Source organism: Gorilla gorilla, chromosome 5, assembly GCF_029281585.2.
Source record: "Gorilla gorilla gorilla isolate KB3781 chromosome 5, NHGRI_mGorGor1-v2.1_pri, whole genome shotgun sequence".
NCBI lineage: Eukaryota > Metazoa > Chordata > Mammalia > Primates > Hominidae > Gorilla > Gorilla gorilla.
The window spans coordinates 72,648,970-72,666,171 of record NC_073229.2 but is presented as its reverse complement, the minus strand read 5'-3'; the positions used below and the strand labels follow the sequence as shown (position 1 = coordinate 72,666,171).

The window sequence follows — 17,202 nt, the reverse complement described above, 5'->3', positions numbered from 1 at the left end:
CTACTCTTCTTCCCAGTTTCTCCAGAATCACCCTTCAAAGTTCAGCTTCATTTATTTATTTTTTTGCACCAACAAAAAGTATTTAATTAATGAAAACAAGATGACAGGTGGATTTTTTTTTGTTTTTTCATGGTTTTTTGGGGGTTTTTTTTTGTTTGTTTGCTTGTTTTTTGTTTTTTTTGAGAGGGAGTCTTACTCTGTCACCCAGCCTGGATCCAGGTGCAATGGCGCAATCTCGGCTCACTGCAACCTCCAGCTCCTAGGTTCAAGTGATTCTCCTACCTCAGCCTCCCAAGTAGCTGGGACTACAGGCGCACACTGCCATGCCCGCCTAATTTTTCTTTTCTTGTATTTTAGTAGAGATGGGGTTTCACCATGTTGCCCAGGCTAGTCTTGAACTTTTGAGCTCAGGCAACCTGCCCACCTCAGCCTCCCAAAGTCCTAGGATTACAGGCATGAGGCACCGTGCCCGGCCAATGACAGGTTTTTAAAAAAGAAGAAGAAACACTTGCTGATCCATCTAGCCTCTCATTTTACGGAGGAAGAAGCGAATGTCCACCACGGGCCACACACTGAAAGTCACATCCTGGGTAAGAACTCAAGTCTGTTAACTGCCATCTAGTGTCCTTCCCACAGTCCTAGCTTCCTCAGCAAGGGTTACTTCCCTCACTGTTTTTAGGGTGTGCCTTGGATCACTCCAACTATACCCTGATGCTGCTCAAAGGCTGGACTACACCTTCTCCTTTTGTTCCCCTCCTCCTGTGACCCACTGTGCTCAGCCCAGACTGGTCATATAATCTGAATAGACCTATAGCCTCTCAAAACCCATGGCCTTCTGTGGCAGGCCAGGTTCCCATTAGCCACTAGAAGAGTCAGTTTCTACTAATCTTCTATTATAACTCTGATGTATGTATAAGTTAAACATTAAAGAACTGGGGAAACTGGTGCCCGAGTACAAGGGCTGGAATACGAAAACAAAACCGTTATGACCCCACCTGGGTTTTCTTAGACCCTAACGTCTGATTGAATAATAAAGGCATTCTTACACGTATACCTTGTACCAGGGCCCACTTAAGAAACTTTCCAAGACTCTAGAGAAAACCTTCCAGACTCCAGACTCTAGTTAAAGATTAGATATAGATTGAATGAAACACTCCGGCTTGTAGGTGCACTCCCACAGGTAGGCATGGGGCTTAAAACGTACATAAGCACTACAAAAAAACTTGTAACTTGGAGTTGGTCTGGTGAGTTACTCAGGCCTTTTCCCTGTAACCGGTTGCAGAAATAAACTCCCTTCTTTCCCCGTCTGTCTGCATCTCATTATTGGAGAGTGAGAACAAGCAGCTGGACCTTTCTGTCTGGAAACACTCCAACTAGATTTGGGGCCATTTTACCTGGGATTCATTGCTTCTTCCATCATTTTATAAACTGAAATGACATTTAGGGCCAGAAAGAACCCAAGAGACCACATCATGGACCATTCCTCTCATTTCATGAGACCACTTCTTTTTTGTTTGTTTGTTTTGGAGGTGGGGTCTTCCTCTGTCAGCAGTGTCACAATCTTGGCTCAGTGCAACCTCCACCTCCTGGGCTCAAGTGATCCTCCCACCTCAACTTCCTGAGTAGCTGGGACCACAGACACACCCCACCATCCCTGGCTAATTTTTTTGTATTTTTGGTAGAGCCAGGGTTTTGCCATGTTGGCCAGGCTGGTCTCAAACTCCTGGGCTCAAGTAATCCATTCATCTTGGCTTCCCAAAGTGCTGGGATTACAGATATGTGCAACTGTGCCCGGCCTAGGCCACTTCTCTACTGGGACATTTTGATGCAGTTTAAAGAATGAAATATTCAACTCTCATCTTAGGAAAGATTTGCTCAAATTCATCTCAAATTAATAATGAAATACTGCCTTAATAACTGAAGGTAACAGAGTGAGAGTTGACTAAAGTATAAACTAGAGACTATTAAAAAATAAATTTTAAGAAAACATAAACCTATGGCCGGGCATGGTGGCTCACACCTATAAATCCCAGCACTTTGGTAGGCCAAGGCAAGCAGATCACCTGAGGTCATGAGTTCAAGACCATAACATGAACAACCACAATATCCTCAAGTCCTGGAGAGGGTCAGGGATAAGCAGAGCAATGAGTCAGCACTCAGGGAGGTCTGTGGTTAACATGCTGTGAACATGTACACAAGAGAGTTTTACATTTTGATGAAACACTTTCCTTACGCAGCTTTATAGTTTTAGATTTTAAGTGTTAGGTCTTTGATTCATCTCAAATTAATTTTCGTATATGGGATGTGATACGATTATGTACATATATTTATACACACACTTACACATAGTACAGTTGTTACAGGGCTATTTACTGAAAAGACAATTCTATTTCCCATTGAATTGATTCATGCCTTGGTTGAATGTGACACAACTATATAAGGAGGGTCTATTTCTGGGTTCTTTCTTCTGTTCCATAGACCTCTTTATTGATACATATGTCAGTATCACACAATCCTGGTTACTATAGCTTAATAGTCTTAGAGTTACTTAATGTAAGTTCTCCACTTTGTACTTCTCTTACAAGACTTTTTAGGATATTCTAGTCCCTTTGCATTTTAGAAACAGCTTGTCAATTTTTTTAATGGCATACAATAAAGGATACAACTCAGGAAAGCCAAATGCATAGGGCAAGGTATAGGAGTATAGAGGAAGTGAGGAGCTTTCATGCTCTCTCTAAGCACATCCCTGTCTCAGCAAGTCAATGTGTTTACCAACCCAGACTCTCCAGCTTCATTTTTTTTCTAAGTTAACTAAGCAACATTATCAACACCACTATTCAAATGCAAAAACAAAACAAGATTGTTAAAAGCTGCCTCTAGTGGTTTTAATAACATGCAGAAAAGCTTGTTATTATGCTATGTAGCTAACAAGCAGGCTACAAAACTATATAAGAGCAAAATTATAATTGGAGAAAATTCACCCAAAAACAAAAGGAAAACACACACACACACACACAATGAGGGTGGTTTTCTTTGAGTAGTGGTTCTACAGGTGGTTTTTTGAAGCTTCTTTTCACTTTTCTGTATTTAACAAATGTTTATCAATGAATATGTATTATTTTGCAATGGGGAAAGATTTTTTAAAAGAAGTACCTCAACAGTTATTTTTGAGTTTACAATAACCACTTCTTTTCTCATTCACAGACTGTTGGCTGTAATTGGTGATTCAAAACCCTGCATATCAAAGTTTGATAATTCTTACAGAGCAACACATGAACAAGTACAGAATATCCAAACTAAAGCCATATGGGTACAGACCCATAAAGGAAAAAAATTAAAATAACTAGATGTACTCAATTAGGGCTTAGTAAGTAGCTCACTGACACACAGTGTTATGCCTAACACTCGGGGGCTAGTACAACAGTCACTGAAAGGAGCTCCCACAGTAATCCCCAACACATGCTATCCCTTCTCATGCATTACTCAAATGCATCATACTCTACCCTCTCCACTAGACTGTGAGCTCTATGATGGCAGAGATTATGTCTGTTTAGTACAATTCTAAATGCTCAGTAAGTACATAATTGTTAAATAAGCTAATGATATACTGCCTTAATAACTGAAGGTAACAGAGTGAGAGTTGACTAAAGTATAAACTAGAGACTGCTAAAAAATAAATTAAAAAAAATCGTAATACCCGTGGCCGGATGCAGTGGCTCATGCTGGTAATCCCAGCACTTTGGAAGGCCGAGGTGGGCAGATCACGAGGTCAGGAATTGGACTCCAGCCTGGCCAACATGGCGAAACCCAGTCTCTACTAAAAATACAAAAGTTAGCTGGGCATGGTGGTGGGTACCTGTAATCCCAGCTACTCAGGAGGCTGCAGCAGGGAGAATCGCTTGAACCCGGGAGGCGGAGGTTGCAGTGAGCTGAGATCACGCTATTGCACTCCAGCCTGGGTGACAGAGTGAGACTCTGTCTCAGTGGTGGGGGCTGGGGGGTGGGCACGGTGTGGGGGGAGGAATTATAATGCCCATACAGAAATTGTTAATATCTGAACATATATTTGCTTATGTTAAATCGAGGTTAGGTTTTTGGTAATATAAAATATTACCCATTTATAAAGGGCTTCAGAAAGAATAACCAGAAATGCGCTGAGTACTGTAAAAGTGATTAGGTAAATGGATAGATCTATATCAAAAACATAAATATTAATTTCAAATGAGAACTTTGTCAGAAGAAGAAAGGTGGTATCAAGTGTCTCTGGGGATTCTCCATAAAATTTGCATTCTTCATTATTTTATTATGTTAAAGTCATTCTGGAAACAGATTCTTGGCATTTTCATTAATCATAAAAAAATAAATTACTAAGTCTTGTGTTTTAAACACAAGTAGTGATACAAATTAGCTATAAAGCATGACTCATTTTTTCTTGTGTTTCTGGTATCAGTTTTGTTATTATATAAACTTATTTCAATAGCAAGAAAAGATTAACTGGCTGTTTAAATAAATTATGGTTATGTATATTTCATATATCAATAAGGTGAAATTGAAGTAACTATATATTTCAGAGCAGTCCCTGGGAAGCTGAAGTCTATATTTTACAACTTGATATAACAGAACAGTGTAAGGCTTAAGTTCATCCAATAAGTCATCCAAATATGAATCTAGATTCTTTTTTCAAGAAGAATGCATCCCTCACTCTACTCTAAAGGTAGGCAAAACTTACAACAAGATGAGGATCTCCTTTTCTCGAAAATGTCGGATAGGTGGGGGAAATGACTTTTAAATAGTGACCATTGTTAGTGCCAATGGTATCTGAAAATCATTGCTGAGATATGCAGAAGACTAAGAATTTTCCTCAAGTGTCATCAAAGCTATTGATTTTCCTGTTATCAGGGTTTGGACTTGGGAGTTGCCATCTCTCTTCGCTCTTCTCTCATTACTCTCCCAGAATAATCCCGTCCAGTCTTACATCCATGAATGACTTGCAAACATCCAGACTTCACTGCTCCCTTCTCCTCTAGACTCACATATCCAGGTGGTTTGTGGACCTCTTCCCTGGATATCCAACAGGTTTTCTTTTTTTACACCTAACATCCTGAGTTAATTTCCAACTTAGGATCTTTGCACTAGCTGTTCCATCCACCTGGAATGCTCCTTCTTTTTCATTTCTATCTTATCCATATGCCACCTTCTCTGAGAGGTCTTCCAGACTACCCATTGTAGAGAGTACCCACTCTCTCTGCCATACTTAATCGTTGTACCCTGCTTTAACTTATAACACTTATTATGTGAAGTAAGTAAAATATTTATTTATGTGCTATTTCCTGTACCCCCTTCAGTAAAATAACAGCTGCTTAAAGGCCACTGAGTCTGTATATTCTAATTTACCACTGGCCCCATCATGTTGGTTATTCCATATTTTAGGTATCATCACTGTCTTGGATAAGACCTATTCTCTTACATTACAAGTAAATTCAGTTCTGCCCTCACGGTATAATTATAAAGGAGAAATAACTAGAGATCTGTCGACCTACCCTTTACTTATTCACCTTGACTCTCCTCCTCCTCACTTCACAACACTCACACATAATTCCCTGAACACCACGGGAAGCAGGGTTCAGTCTCGTTCAACCTCAGTTTCAGAAATGTAGTATAATTTATAACAAAGACATATTTAGACGAAAACACCACAGGCAACAAGAGCCCCATGGAGTGAAATGCTGAATGTGTCATGTGCCCTCCTGTCCCACCTCTGAGTCTATTTAAGGCAATAAAGTCACTCTTGGTGCATGCTGACATTTGCAGAGTAAATGCTGTAGGAAAAATGATAAATGTGTGTTCCAATATCAACTTTTAAAACAGTTTCCCAAATACATTTAACAAGGGTAGTGTGCCTCAACTATAAAATAGTGCGAAAGTCTATAAATAAAATATCTTAAGAAAATGTATTTTGTTTCGTTATGTTAGGAACAGGTTTTCATAAAAAGTAAAATTGTTACATACATTTAGTGGCAGAAAAGCAGTCTCAGATGCTTATAAAGTAGAGGGTTAAAAACAGAAATAATTTTGTGCCAATTGTGTAAGTGGACACAAATTTATTTAGTTCGAATGCCAAATAATATTAAATATTAATAATATATCTAGCCTGGAAAGATTTTAGTTTTCATTTGGTTAAAGAGCCATATAAATAATCAGAATATCTAAAATAATCCCAATACCTACCAATTCTTTATTAGTCATTTCCCTTAGGATTCACTTGTAATCAAGCCTGCCTAGACAGCTGTATCACAACTGAAAAAAGTGCTTTTCTCTTTATGTTACCCCAGAAACTGCCAACAAATCTGATCAGAAAACTAGCCCACTCTAGTTCGACTTTTTGTTCTTTTCAAAATAACCTTTTTTGTTGGCTTCTTTACTTGTTTATAGAGCACTTGCACACAGGGAAGTTAATAAATAAGAGATAAATAAAGAAATATATATTTTAAATGTGTAAAATGCTGCTGGATTTATATAGACAGATTTCTAGGACTTGTGGGTTACATATGAACAGTAACTTGGTTTCTCAGCTTTCTCTCTCTACAATTGTGCTCAATTCTTCTGACAGCAGGGCTAACTTGCAAGACTGCAATTCTGAGACAAAGCTGATGTTTATAGAACTCTGCTAGTCACAGTTGCTTAAACCACACCTGAACTAGAAAATGCACCTGGCAGCTTATTTCACTTTCATTTGTCCTTAAGGCCTATGTCAGCATAACAGTGGGGGAGAAGGAGACGACTTGGCCACATGGTATTGTAGCTATCACTGGTTGACTTATCGCTCTGCACAATTTACATATGGGTGTGTATATGTGAGTCCATGAGTAAATCTTGCTTTTTCCACTCCTTCGCAGCTCAAAGTTCTAACTGATTTCAAAGACAGGGCTCCTCACTTAGTCTCTCAATTAAGCTTTCCCCAAAGAGTTGTGGCCATTATTTAGCAATTGCTACAACACTACATACCTGAAGTGAAAAGACCTTGGCACCCTTTCCATGGAATCATCATTGATTATGTTATCTATACTTTTCTTCTCTTTCAGTTTTAACCATCCTCTGTACAAATCAAAAATATTTCTCATATGTATACAAAATAAACTGAATTATTTGGGAGACAATGGAATTTCTACATTGTTACATTAAAATCAAAGATGATTCATTTCTTTAACTCAAGTAATTAACGGTTTTATCAAATTATTTACTCTGTGTGTGATACATCCACACACATACTTAGGATTTCAAGGGCTCCTGCCCCCACTTTTTGGTGAATCGTATTTTGGATCCACTCCAAATTTCTGTGGAATCACATTTTGGATCTAATGACCTTGGAGAGATTTAACACTCTTCTTTTCCTGTAAATGTCTTATTCTAATTCTTCCACATACAAGATTTAACATGCTAAATGGAAGTAAAGCCACTCCATAAACAAAATATAGAATTTCAAATAGTTTGAAGACCTTATGTTAATAACAGAGCTATGAGTACGGCTTTGAGTATGAACCAAAGGTGACAGATTTCTCAGATAATATATTGAGATATCAATGGACATGAATTGGCCTAGTATCACACAAATAAGTGCTTCTGCAATAAACCACTTTCTATATTTTTTTCAATGTATATGGACTGATGTTTTTGTCTGACATTAACAGACATAGAAATTGTAGCCATATGCTGTAATTTTCAATTATATGTATAAGTGATCTCCTACTTAGCTCTTTTGACATTTGAAAATCCTGAACTTTTCTGCATGACAGATTGACACTCAAAACAACTTTAATAATTCTAGTCTTTAATCCATCAATTACTAAGTATTTCATTTTACTGTACATGGGGCTGCCAGCATGTCAATATGCAGTTTCAATAATATCACTGTATTTTTTACCGCGTATTTGCACACTTATTTGAATACTTTACTGCAATTTGAACTTATAATCAATTTTGAAAACTGGAAAAATGAAAATTCTGAAGTTAGTGACAGGATGTTTATAATTTGGATACAATTAAAGCAAAGATGAACTTCACCGTACATGTCAAGAGAAGCGACTCTTTGGTCTTGATCAGATGACCATTGCACACATGTTCCATTGTGAAGAAAAGGAACAACTTTTTAAAAGTATAAAATACTAGAAACATATTGTTGAATATTGTGTTTACAATGTTTAGAGAGTAATCAATCGTCAATTGTATTTATATTTTAGCTACCAGAAAATAAAATTTGACTTGTATTAGAAAATAAAATTTGACTTTCATACCTAGGCATACGTTGAAGATAATACAGGTTGGGTTCCAGACACCACAATAAAGTGAGTATTGCAATAAAATGAGTTACACAAATTTTTTTGGTTTCCCAGTGCATATATAAGTTATGTTTACATTATACTGTGGCTTATTAAGTGTGCAGTAGCATTATGTCTAAAACATCAATGAACAACCTTAGTCAAAAGATAAGCTATCCCTAAAAAAATGCTAACTATCATCTGAGCCTTCAGCAAGTTGTAATCTTTTTGCCATTGGAGGGGCCTGTCTTGATGTTGATGGCCGCTGACTGATCAGGGTGGTGGTTGCTGAAGGGTGGGGTGTCTATAGCAATTTCTTAAAATAAGACAATAACGAATTTTGCCAGAAAGATTGACTCTTCCTTTCACAAACGATTTCTCTGTAGCATGCAATGTTGTTTAACAGCAGTTTACATATGGTAAAACTTCTTTCAAAATTAGAGTCAATCTTCTTAAATCCTGCTGCTGTTTTACCAAGTTTTTATAATATTCTAAATTCTTTGTTGTCACTTTAACAATGTTCATAGCACCTTCACCAAGAGAGTAGATTTCATCTCAAGAATCCACTTTCCTTGTTCATCTATGAGAAACAACACCACATCCATTAAAGTGTTATCATGACACTGAAAAAACTAAGCCACACCTTCAGCCTCCTCTTCTAATTCTATTAATAGGTCCCTTGCTATTTCCACCATATCTGCAATTACATCCTCCACAAAAGTCTTGAACCTTTCTAAGACATCTACAAGAGTTAGAATCAACTTCTTTCAAACTGCTGTTAATGTTGATATTTTGACCTCCTCCCATGGATCACAAATGTTCTTAATGGCATGTAGAATGGTGAATTCTTTCCATATTTTATACTTATTTTGCTCAGATTCATTAGAGGACTCACTTATCTGTGGCAGCTACAGCTTTATGAAATGTCTTTTTAAATAATAAAACTTAAAAGTCAAAGTCACTTCTTGATCCATGTGCTATGGAACAAATGTTGTGTTAGAAGGCATGAAAACAACATTAATCTCCATCAGATCTCTTAGGTGACCAGGTGCACAGTCTATAAGCAGTAACATTTTGAAAGGAATCTTTTTTTTCTGAGAAGTAGGTCTCAACAGTAGGCTTAAAAAGTCAGTAGACCTTGCTGTAAACAGATGTGCTCTCATCTGAGCTTTGTTGTTCCATTTACAGAGCACAGGCAGACTAGATTTAGAATAATTTTTAAAGACCTTAGGCATTCTGGGATGGTAAATGAGCAGTGCCTTCAACTTAAAAGTCACCAGCTGTATTAACCCCTAAAAAGTCAGTCAGCCTATCCTTTGAAGCTTTGAAACCAGGCATTGACTTCCCCTCTCTAGCTCTGAAATACTAGATGGCATCTTCTTCCACTAGAAGGCTGTTTCGCCTACATTAAAAATGTGTTGCTTAGTGTCACTTTGCTCATCGATTATCTTAGCTAGATTTTCTGGATAACTTGCTTCAGCTTCTTCATGAGCACTTGCTGCTTCACTTTGCACATTTACATTTTGGAGACAGCTTCTTTCCTTAAACCTCAGGAACCAACCTCTGCTAGTTTCATACCTTTCTCCTCCAGCTTTCTCATCTCTCTCAGCCTTCACAGAATTGAAGAGAGTTAAGGTCTTGCTCTGGATTAGGCTTTGGCAGAGAATGTTGTGGCTGGCTTGATCTATCCAGTGGTGTCTAATCTTTTGGCTTCCCTGGGCCAAAAAGGATTGTCTTGGGCTACGCATAAAATACACTAACAACAATAGCCAATGAGCTAAAAAAAAAAAAAAAAAAAAATTGCAACAAAAATCGAATAATCTTTTAGGAAAGTTTACAAATTTGTATTAGGCAGCATTCAAAACCGTCCTGGGCTATATATGGCCTGCAGGCCACAGATTGAACAGCCTTGAATTCTAGACCAATAAGATTTTCTCCCTATCAGCAATAATGCCATTTTACTCTGTCATGATGTGTGTGTTTACTGGAGTAGCACTTTTAATTTCCTTCAACAACTTTTCCTTTGCTTTCACAATTTGGATAATTGTCTAGTACAAGAGATTTAGCTTTTAGCCTATCTCAGCTTTCAATATGACTTCCTCACTGAGCTTAATCATTTCTAGCTTTTGATTTAAAATGAGGACATGCAACTCTTCCATTCCCTTGAACATTTAAAGGCCCTGGTAGAGTTATTAAGTGGCCTAATTTCAATACTGCACCCAAGGAGCGGGAAAGACACAGGGGAATGGCCAGTTGGTGGAGCAGTCAGAACACACACAACATTTATAGATTAAGTTCACAGTCATATGTGCACATGATTTGTAGCACCCCCAAAAAATTACAAGAGTAGCATCAGAGGTCAATGATCACCAAAAGAAGATATTATAATAATGAAGTTTGAAATATTGTGAGAATTACCGAAATGTGACACAGAGACACAAAGTGAGCATGTGCTGTTGGAAAAATGGCACTGACAGACTTGCTTAAGGCAGTGTTGCCAGAAACCATCAATTAGTAAAAACACAATTGCTGCAAAGTACAATAAAGCAAAGCACAATAAAACGAGATATGCTTCTAATTTTATTTGTACAGATTTTTAGAATACCAAAGTAGAGAACTGTGCTGATAAAGATGACAGACAGAAATAAAGAACTGTAAATAGGCCAGGCGCAGTGGCTCACGCCTGTAATCCCAGCACTTTGGGAGGCCGAGGTGGGCGGATCACAAGGTCAGGAGTTTGAGACCAGCCAGGCCAACATAGTGAAACTCCGTCCCTACTAAAAACACAAAAATTAGCCGGGCATGGTAGCGCCTGCCTGTAGTCCCAGCTACTCAGGAGGCTGAGGCAGGAGAATCACTTGAACCCGGGAGGCAGAGGTTGTGGTGGGCCAAGATCACGCCACAGCACTCCAGCCTGGGCAACAGAGTGAGACTCTGTCTCAAAAAAACAAACCAAACCAAAAAAAAAAACAAAACAAAATGTAAATAAATAGGTAGTTCAACAGATGGTGAAACGGACAAATAAATAGAAGTATGAAATGGGAGATAAGAAAGAAGAAAGATGAATGGGTAAAAAAGTAAATCAGAAGGACTCAGAAGGGATAATAAAAAGAGAAGGGAAGTGAAGAGAAAAACATAATGGGAGGGAAGAGAAGAGAAGCATAAAAGAAAAAAGAAGGAAGAGAAGGGACAAAAGGAGGATAGAAAGGATGAGATGTGACAAAAAAAGATGAAAAGGCCAATAAAGATGAAAATGGAAAGGAAGGGTTGAAACTAAAAAAAAGAATCATAGGGGAACACTGTAAACAGTTACTTACTCTAAAAACAACTTAGCTATATTGCACTCATCTTTAACAAATAACTCAGAAGTTATATTTGAGAAAAATACAGCACTTTTTTTTTTTTGAGATGAGTCTCACTCTGTCACCCAGGCTGGAGTGCAGTGGCGCGACCTGGGCTCACTGCAAGCTCTGCCTCCCAGGTTCAAAAAATTATCTGCCTCAGCCTCCCAAGTAGCTGGGATTACAGGCAACCGCCACCACGCCTGGCTAATTTTTGTATTTTTAGTAGAGACGGGGTTTCACCGTCTTAGCCAGGCTGGTCTTAAACTCCTGACCTTGTGATCCACCCGCCTCAGCCTCCCAAAGTGCTGGGATTACACGTGTGAGCCACTATGTCCAGCCGTTAAAATATAGTACTTTTAAAACATCTGTTGAATGAGTCTTATGAGACTAGGTATTTGGAGTAACATGCTGTTAAGAATTAAAGCCATCATTGCTAGTGTGTATATATAAATGACAGCCCAAACATCTTATGTTGAGTTATTCTATTACCACCATTGAGATGGAAGATGCCACTCTTTAGTGCTTTGAAAACTGCCTTTTCTTCTCCAAGTAGTAATGTTTATGTAATCAAAGGAATCTGATTTTAAATAAAGAACGAAAACCTTTTGAAATGAAAATTTGGCCAAAGAAGTGGAAATAATAAGCTTCACAGTGATACTGTGGGGAAACCTTAGTTAACATTATTTTATGATACTCTCAATAAGAAGTGATCACAGAGAATTTCAGAGCAGTGTGGGTGGGACACAGGAGTGACCACATAGTCTAAACCTTTCACAATACCAGTGAAAAACCTGCAAGCCTAAAGAATGTTAATACTTTGTCAAAAAACATGACTATCCCAGGGCTGCTAATGTTCAATTTCACAAATGATTAATGAACACAAACAACGTCTGCTGTGACCTTCAGAGAATAGGAAGGAATTACAAAAATCAGTGGACTTGATCCATTTATTTATTTGTGTACTTATAATTATCATTAGGTTCCTAAACTGGAAGCTTCCTAAGATCCAGGAATATATTTTTACTTTCCTACCCCTGGAGAGGAACATATTGCTTGGCAAATAATGGTCAATAAATATGTTTAATCAAAGGGATAGTGTAAAAGAGCACAAAGTTAGAGCCATTAGATAATCACCATCACTGCATAACTTCTCTATAAACTCTTCAACATAGGCCCCTGCCAGTAACCTGGAGACTACACCTGACTCTATGTCAGTATGCAAGAGAGGCTGACCATGACTACTTTAAGTTTCCCACGGACCAGTAATCTACAAATTATTTAAGACACAGCTGAAAAGATAAATGTCATGTGCCCTTAGGGGACATCTCACCCCACTCTTAAGGACAATGTAAAAATAAAACAAAAGACAAACTGGGTAGTAACTAGATGTCCCCAGAGGAAAAGTTTCCTACCGTTCATGATCATGTGATTCCAGGACTTCCCAACATTGACAGCATGCCCAATGAGTATCTCTCATATTTGGATCATCTCTCCACCAAGGCTCACCTTCCTTACAGCATCACGGCCCCTGAAAACATCCTTTGCCCCCTCCATCACCCACCCCTACCTTCTGTACATGTTAGCCCCCTGCCTCCTTAGTGCACCCTCCTCCCCAGCAAAAGCCCACTTGCCCCCCACTCCACCTCACCTCCATGTATATCCTTTCCACTGGAGCCTACCATTTCCCCCAGCTCTTGTCTCAGGAGCCCACAGCACTCAGCCTCCCAATCCCCTTGGGAAGCCTGCTCTACCCTTAGGGGCCAGGATACTTCTAGACAGTGCCCATGCCCATTGGCACACCTCAGTGGGAAGGAAGCTCCCACTGAAGGCTCTAACACATTTTCTCAGAGAAATGTTGTTGGCTTTGATTCTTGATGGAGTTTAAGTGCTATTAGTACAACTTTTTATCTACAGCATCCTTAAAGCTGGGCTGTGAATAACCATCATTTAGAACTCTGTTTCCATGGGGGAGCGGATGTATTCTGATGTTCAAATGATAAATTCAACAACAAAATTCTAAAATACATTCCATCTCCAGATCAGAAATTAAAGGAACAAAAGCACATTTCAAAATGAACAAAACATTGTGTTTAAAAAGGTGAATTGTGAAACATCCATGGGACATTCACATTTTGCAACTTATAAAGGGACAGACGTGCAAACTTACCTAACTAGATAAACAAGGACAACTTGAAATTTTACCAATAATTCATTAAATTAAGCTAAGGGGCCTCTTTTCAAAAGGTCTCCTCCAACCAGATTTATGTATTAGAAGAGTCCCGCTTTGATGGGATCACAGTTTCACCCCAAGATTCTGGACACTTAAAAGTATAATAGCATTACATTTTGGCAACTCAGTATTGTATAATGTAATTAAATGGGAAACAAGTAGGTTAGTTGCTGCAAGGTGAGTCATGGTCAAGAAAATACTCAGTGAATGAACCTCCACCTTAACCTATAAAGAACGGTGGACGGTAGAGGAAATAAAATAGAAAGATTAATAAAACTAATTACTTCATCCCAAAAAAAGTTTAGCCAGTTAGCGTCATAAACTCAAGGGCATAAACGTAAAAGACATCACTGAGTCAGCACCAGAGGTGTGGTTTGTCTCCATCTATACAATCTCTTTCAGCAACTGTTCAATTGGTAATGCTTCCCACAATAAATTCTCAGCATCTGCGGTCTAAAGCCTGCCAGCTTTAAAGGCAGGATCCACCCAGCCCCTTAGGCAGGCTCTAGAGGGTGTAGCCAGCACCCTAAATAGGTGTATACCCCACGTGTGCCTGAGCCCCAAAGGCAAGGGGGTGGAATTTGCAATTGGAAGGTGTGGGGACTTCTACTTTTCTGGGAACTATAGGAAGACAGAGAGAAACAAACGCAACAAAGACCTGCACTCCCAACCTTCCGTCATTCTGTTTCACATTATTCTCATTCTCCAATCATTTTGAGCCTCCCACCGCCACCCTCACCCCCCCCCAATAAAAACAAAAAACCCCAGTTTTCTCTTCTAAGTCTCTTTCATCACTGTCTCCCTTCCTGTTGCTTGTCAGCAATGATTCAGCCTCAGTCATGGATTTCCTCGGGGCTCTTGCACTTGTTAGGTTGAGAAAGGGAAAGAAGGGAGGTGCCTGCCAGTAATCTAGCAAGATGTTTGTAAATGGGAATTTGGACATAAGCTGTTGAGCATTAAATTCTAGCCTCAATTGCTTGCCACCCGCACACCTTCTTCTTAAGTGTTCTGGCCGCCTGAGCTCTCACTTCCACTTCTAGGTCAGAGAGACCCTATAACTTCACCGCTCCGAGCATAGACAGCATGCTAACCTGTGTTTCCATAACCTCCCAGCCTCCTCCTATAAAGAAAGCGCTGTTGTCTCTTTACATACCTATGACTCCTGCAATGAACACAGGCACATTCTCTGCCTCTTCACTCACCTTACACAGGTAAGTCTTCCCACATATCACACAGAATAGACCAAAAGTCTCCAAGTCCCGTTCCAGGAGCAATCTGCTCTAGGCCTACTCTCCTCTTCTAGATCACTCACCAGGATCTAGAGCAGTGGTTCTCAAACTTTGGTAGGTACAAGCTCTCCTGGAGAGCTGCTAGAGCACACAGACCCAGACTCAGGCCGACCCAAGTTTGAAAAACACAGGTCGCTACCAGTCTGCACTCAGAAACGGGATCCTGTACAATTAAGAGGTTGTGTGAAAAAACTGTCTTTTCAAGTTCTGCTCCCCACTCAGGATCTAAAGAACACCCACGCCCCTCAGCGACCTAAGCTCTCCCACCTTTTCCCGGAACCCCCCACCCCCACGCTCCCTGCTTCCACCCTGGACTTCCTCCCACGAGACTTTCCCAGCGGTCTCTCCTCCCGCTTCCCCTCCCGGGGTCCTCGGCGCACTCCTACACTGGAAAAGAGGAAACAAACGCAGCCTCCACGAGGGGCGGCGCCAGTCCTCTGGGGACCCAAACCGACTCCGCCCGAGACAACTTTTCAAACTTCTCAACTCACTCGCACCCCCACGACAATGAAAGAAACGTAGAAAAGACTGAAGCAACTGAGCTTTACACCCTGGGGAATTTCCAATCCCGCGCGCGCTCCCAAGGGAGAGTCCCCTATCCCTCCGGTCCGCCGCGCCGGCCAGGGGCGGGTGAAGCCCCGGGCCCCCCCCAGCACCCCGAGCACCTCAACCCTGCACCCGCTGGGGTCCCGTCCGCCGAGGTCCGGGGCAGGGGAGCCCAAACCCCACTTACTTGCCCCAAGCCGCGCGCAACCGCGCCCGCTGCACAGCGCCCGCCGCCGAAGGTTTGCCTCCCAGGAAGCAGCAAGCGCCTGGGCGCGGGCAGGGAGGGGAGGGGAATTACCTGCCCAGCGTCAGGTCCGCGGAGGGAGGCTGATTCCGGCTCGAACCGCGCCTCCCCGAGACAAGGTGCAGCGCTGGAGGGGGCGGGAGTGGAGACGGGTTACAACAAGTCCCAAGTGGTGGCACGCCAAACCCCGAACAGCCAGAAAGCGCTCGGAACCTGTCTGAACTCAAACACCCAGCTCTCTCCCAGCGGAGTATGAAAAAGCCTTTCTTTCCTGCCCGCCCTCGGGGCTGCGGGGCAATTACAAGTCCCGACACCCTGCTCCTGGGCTGGGGCGAGGAGCGATCCCGGAGGACAGCGACGCTCACCTGGGAAGAAGGCGGATCTAGGCCGAGCGGGGCCGTGGTCCCGTCCTCGCTTTTCCCTGGGCTCAAGAATGCCTGGAGGAGAGGCCTGGGGGCCGCGGGTGAGAGCAAGGGTTGTAGCACCCTCGAGAGTGTGGGGCGGATTCAGCCCACAGTAGGTAATTCCAGTGGGCATCCCGCAGTGCAGACTCCTTCTCAGTGCCTAAGAGTCTTTAGGCTTGGAGAAGACGTGGGGAGTGGAAAAGTAGAAGAAAAAGTGCTTGTGCCTTTACTTTTTTATGCAAAAGAATTTCAAATATCATCAAAGATTTTGGTACTGACTCTCAACTGTCCTAGTTACAGATTTGGGATGAAAGGATATTGTTTAAAATAGGGAGATGTGCGTGAAAGCAGGTCCCTCTAGGTGGGATACTGCGGAGCAATGTTACGGAAGTGGAGACAGTATAATTTAAACATAAAATACAGTAATTAATGAAATTTATTTTTTAATTTCCTTGCCTACACCTCAGTAAATCTGTGATGAGTATTTATAATAACTTGTGTGATCACGTAGACTTCAAGATAAAGTCATTTGCAGCAAATGTCTAAAATGCAGCCTAGTACTGTAAGAATGGAATTTAGGGTAGTAATAGGCATATTTTAAGCTTCTGGCATAATATATAAATTATCATAAAATTGAATTGACCCTTAAAAATGACTTTCGTGGCGATTTTGCCCCTAATAAAACAGTTTAGGAAAATGCTAAGCCATTAAGGTTTGGATGAATCCCTGACTGACGTGCTGATTTAAACTGAAGAATGAAATTCGCATTAGTCTAGATACTGAAACATCAGAGCAAAGGCCAAAGTCAGGAAAGTAAAAGCAAATTCCAG

The 17,202-nt window shown here is 40.7% G+C and overlaps 1 protein-coding gene across 4 annotated transcripts in view; it reads right to left on the bottom strand.

The window, feature by feature from the left end:
• FAM83B (family with sequence similarity 83 member B) overlaps positions 1-16,544 on the bottom strand; it is a 98,420-nt gene extending 81,876 nt beyond the window's left edge. Inside the window, exon 1 of one of the 4 annotated variants that reach the window (XM_063707666.1) lies at positions 16,334-16,544. The gene's annotated coding sequence lies outside the window, so the exon portion shown is untranslated. The other 3 variants (XM_055390346.2, XM_019028942.4, XM_063707665.1) reach the window with 3 other exon arrangements.
• Positions 16,545-17,202: the final 658 nt, after the last annotated feature.